A 5,000-nucleotide genomic window follows, 5' to 3' on the forward strand; every position below is an offset into this window, starting at 1 on the left:
ATCTATGAGACGCCAAGCCGACTAAGACAGCGATGGCGCCACAGTGGCCGCCTTTCGACGCCACCCACAAAGGCTGCAGCCTCTGTCGACCATAGCACCCAATCTCCAGTGGCTCTGCCGCACGAAGCCGTGGACCGGCAATGACGCCACCCGCACCCGTTCGTGCACCACCCCAACCGCCAAACTCGCACCTCCAGCGGATGAACGGCGGACGTTTCCCGCACTCGTAAAGTGCAATCCACCCCTATAACTTGCGTTTCATGAAGAGTTATTTCCAATATGCGACATTCCCGCTGTCCGTATACATGAGCCGCGACCTGTACCACTTACGAGCGAGAGACGCGATCGCGTTGCTCACTGTACGGCGTCCGATACCGAGCCATCAGCATGTCGGTCCCCATGCGCGTTGCACTCGCACTCGCAGTCGCAAAAACGTGGGGCAAATATATTACGCGGAAGAGTTATAACAGACCGAGCCCCACTGCATGGGGGGAGTCTTTGTCACTAATGTACACAGATGGAACATTTTGGACTGGAACCAGATTACCCGTACACACGGCGCTGATTAGTAATCAATGCAGAGCCATCAAACTACAGCAAATATACACAACTGTCCGTATACATGCTGAAAGAGTCTGCCCAAAATGGGAACCACACGTCAGCCAGACACTCTGATCACGCACCACTCTCTGCTTCTAACAGGCGCACATACAATATGTAAGCACCAGCATGGAACAACATCCAGTGCATCTTCTCCGCCACATTACACAATCCACACTATCACAACCAGACCAGGAGGTCCGTGCGGAAAATACAATATCCCAGCCTTTCGACATCCACCATTGCGCAGACCAGGCACCAACACCCACACATGTCCTATACAACGGTGCACCCAACATCACAATAGTACCTCCTGTCACAGCGCACAAACAATGACATGAGTCAAAGACACAGGTCTCACACAAGCATAGAATTGGAGCGCCGCCTCTAATAAGCCAAAGGTGCATCCTGACGTGACAAATCTGATCATGTCACAAGCATTCACTTACTATAATCACTATCAACGAACCTGCCGCCCCCGCCCCCCCCCCCCCCTACACCTTTCCGTACAACAACGTGTAACCTAACCTAACCTAACCTAACCTATGTTGTACCTTAACCTAACCTATGTTGTACCTTAACCTAACCTATGTTGTACCTTAACCTAACCTATGTTGTACCTTAACCTAACCTATGTTGTACCTTAACCTAACCTATGTTGTACCTTAACCTAACCTATGTTGTACCTTAACCTAACCTATGTTGTACCTTAACCTAACCCATGTTGTACCTTAACCTAACCCATGTTGTACCTTAACCTAACCCATGTTGTACCTTAACCTAACCCATGTTGTACCTTAACCTAACCCATGTTGTACCTTAACCTAACCCATGTTGTGCCTCAACCTAACCCATGTTGTGCCTCAACCTAACCCATGTTGTGCCTCAACCTAACCCATGTTGTGCCTCAACCTAACCCATGTTGTGCCTCAACCTAACCCATGTTGTGCCTTAACCTAACCCATGTTGTGCCTTAACCTAACCCATGTTGTGCCTTAACCTAACCCATGTTGTGCCTTAACCTAACCCATGTTGTGCCTTAACCTAACCCATGTTGTGCCTTAACCTAACCCATGTTGTGCCTTAACCTAACCCATGTTGTCGCCTTAACGTAACCCACGTTGTCGCCTAAACCTGCTCTGTAATTGTTATACGACTCGTTCAATTACTGTAGTGTTGCCCACCCGCAACCCTCGCAATATAGTTCGCTACTCGCACTGCCCGCACCCCTGTGTATCGCTTCATGTTAAACACCTTGCAAGTCTTGCTCACTTTCCACATGCTCCTGCTGTACACTGTAATGTGGATGGCAGCAGGACGTACATGCCGCCCCTCCCCACGTCCCCACCTTGCCCCCTGCCTTCGCAAGCTGGTTGGTGAGAAGTTTGCATGTTCAATGCCCTTCGCATGCGACGTACTCAGGCTACGTTGTGGTGCGGCCTGTGTCAACTGTCCGCTGATGTCGTACGCGTGAACCACAATCTGTACTGCACATTCGTCCTTATGTACTGAATGATACATCGTGGCACATGTGTGACCGCACAACGACTGCGCCCAAAAACGGCGGACCATACAGTGCAAATATTGTGCACGCAGCTACGTGTCGTCTCCCTATGAGAGCTGGATTGCAGTGTGGTACGCCATAGAGACGTGTGGGAGGAACGGACGCCGTGGATGGCGATCAGCATGAGCTGTCTGTTGATGTATTCGGACCTAGTCGTCTCTCCTCACACACCGTGATGGCATGGTGCACCGCGTTCCATATCTGCGACATGCTACAGAGGCCGGTTGACAGTCGTTCGAGCAATGGACATCGCATACGTACGGGGGCCACCTTCCACGTATTGTCTAGGCGTGCACATTTTGTTGCGTGTATGTGGGCAGACGTAGTGTGGCGTGACACCTGACACAGGCATGCAATAATCGTTGAAGTTGCAAATGGCGATGGACGCCTGCGTTTTCTGGTGAAGTTACGCAAATGAACAAATGGTAACCTGTTGTGGTGCGGTTGTTCTCGCTAGGGGTGAATCGGTGATGGCGACGATAGGTTGAGGTACTAACCGGTTGTTCCAGCGATACCCACCATGCCGACGAAACTGAACGGCATCTGGGTGTGAAGCGATACGCGGCGGTGGCTGGGTGGGACCGTCCCCGGCCGGTGAGGGGGCGCCTCCCGGCGTGCTGGCCGCGCGGTGCGTGGGCGCACGCGCTACAGCCGGCTGGTGGGGGCGGCCAGTGGCAGGCGCGCCGGCCGACGGACGCGGCAGGCGTCGCAGCTGCGCGCCGGCGCACCCTGCGCGCGGCGCCGTGCGGCCAAAGTAGGTCCTCGCGGGCCCGGTGCGAAGCGCGGTGGACATCTTCAGTGTGCTGGTCCGATTGAGGACTGTGTGCGTTGAGGATGCGCCGCCGCCCGGCGCTCGGCGCCGCGACGCCGTCTGCTGCTCGGTCGCCCCAGCGGTTCTCGCTGGTGGTTTGTATCGCAGCTGTGCGGATGTGTTGGCGCGTGCGCTGTGCTGGGAGAGTTCGCTTCGGCACCCAAGTGGGGCTTTTGTCCTTCTGTGGCGCTGGCGTTGGAGCTGCCGGTCACCGTAGGTGGCGCGTGTTGTCTCCCGCCGGCAATGCCACGACAGCACGCTCCCGGGCCTCTGTCGGCAGCGGCAAGCTCAGTTGGGAGCACGGGTGGTCGCACCGAAAGCGTCTACTCGCCTAACTCCGGGCGATTGCGCCTCTCTCGAACCCGACCAAGTACTTGGGACGGCGCTGCGCGCCGCCGGGACCTGAGAGGGTTTCGAGGTGTATTGTGCAGGGGAGCTCAGCCTCCTCCTGTTTGCAGAATGATTGAGCGGACGCTTGCGTGTTCGCGCGGGCCCCCGGGACACACTCCCGGGCGGCCGGCTGCTCAGCTCTAGTTGACGCAGCTCCCTGGTTGATCCTGCCAGTAGTCATATGCTTGTCTCAAAGATTAAGCCATGCATGTCTCAGTACAAGCCGCATTAAGGTGAAACCGCGAATGGCTCATTAAATCAGTTATGGTTCCTTAGATCGTACCCACGTTACTTGGATAACTGTGGTAATTCTAGAGCTAATACATGCAAACAGAGTCCCGACCAGAGATGGAAGGGACGCTTTTATTAGATCAAAACCAATCGGTCGGCTCGTCCGGTCCGTTTGCCTTGGTGACTCTGAATAACTTTGGGCTGATCGCACGGTCCTCGTACCGGCGACGCATCTTTCAAATGTCTGCCTTATCAACTGTCGATGGTAGGTTCTGCGCCTACCATGGTTGTAACGGGTAACGGGGAATCAGGGTTCGATTCCGGAGAGGGAGCCTGAGAAACGGCTACCACATCCAAGGAAGGCAGCAGGCGCGCAAATTACCCACTCCCGGCACGGGGAGGTAGTGACGAAAAATAACGATACGGGACTCATCCGAGGCCCCGTAATCGGAATGAGTACACTTTAAATCCTTTAACGAGTATCTATTGGAGGGCAAGTCTGGTGCCAGCAGCCGCGGTAATTCCAGCTCCAATAGCGTATATTAAAGTTGTTGCGGTTAAAAAGCTCGTAGTTGGATTTGTGTCCCACGCTGTTGGTTCACCGCCCGTCGGTGTTTAACTGGCATGTATCGTGGGACGTCCTGCCGGTGGGGCGAGCTGAAGGCGTGCGACCGCCTCGTGCGTGCTCGTGCGTCCCGAGGCGGACCCCGTTGAAATCCTACCAGGGTGCTCTTTATTGAGTGTCTCGGTGGGCCGGCACGTTTACTTTGAACAAATTAGAGTGCTTAAAGCAGGCAAGCCCGCCTGAATACTGTGTGCATGGAATAATGGAATAGGACCTCGGTTCTATTTTGTTGGTTTTCGGAACCCGAGGTAATGATTAATAGGGACAGGCGGGGGCATTCGTATTGCGACGTTAGAGGTGAAATTCTTGGATCGTCGCAAGACGAACAGAAGCGAAAGCATTTGCCAAGTATGTTTTCATTAATCAAGAACGAAAGTTAGAGGTTCGAAGGCGATCAGATACCGCCCTAGTTCTAACCATAAACGATGCCAGCCAGCGATCCGCCGCAGTTCCTCCGATGACTCGGCGGGCAGCCTCCGGGAAACCAAAGCTTTTGGGTTCCGGGGGAAGTATGGTTGCAAAGCTGAAACTTAAAGGAATTGACGGAAGGGCACCACCAGGAGTGGAGCCTGCGGCTTAATTTGACTCAACACGGGAAACCTCACCAGGCCCGGACACCGGAAGGATTGACAGATTGATAGCTCTTTCTTGATTCGGTGGGTGGTGGTGCATGGCCGTTCTTAGTTGGTGGAGCGATTTGTCTGGTTAATTCCGATAACGAACGAGACTCTAGCCTGCTAACTAGTCGCGTGACATCCTTCGTGCTGTCAGCGATTACT

The 5,000-nt window shown here is 54.1% G+C and overlaps 1 non-coding gene across 1 annotated transcript in view; it reads left to right on the forward strand.

Annotated features, from left to right (window-relative positions):
• The first annotated feature begins 3,519 nt into the window (after positions 1-3,519).
• Positions 3,520-5,000, forward strand: part of LOC124752821 — a 1,909-nt gene continuing 428 nt past the window's right edge. The window contains exon 1 of the ribosomal RNA XR_007012194.1: positions 3,520-5,000. This exon is cut by the window's right edge and continues 428 nt beyond it. This is a non-coding gene — a ribosomal RNA (small subunit ribosomal RNA).

Source organism: Schistocerca piceifrons, unplaced genomic scaffold (assembly GCF_021461385.2).
Source record: "Schistocerca piceifrons isolate TAMUIC-IGC-003096 unplaced genomic scaffold, iqSchPice1.1 HiC_scaffold_485, whole genome shotgun sequence".
Taxonomy (NCBI): Eukaryota; Metazoa; Arthropoda; class Insecta; order Orthoptera; family Acrididae; genus Schistocerca; species Schistocerca piceifrons.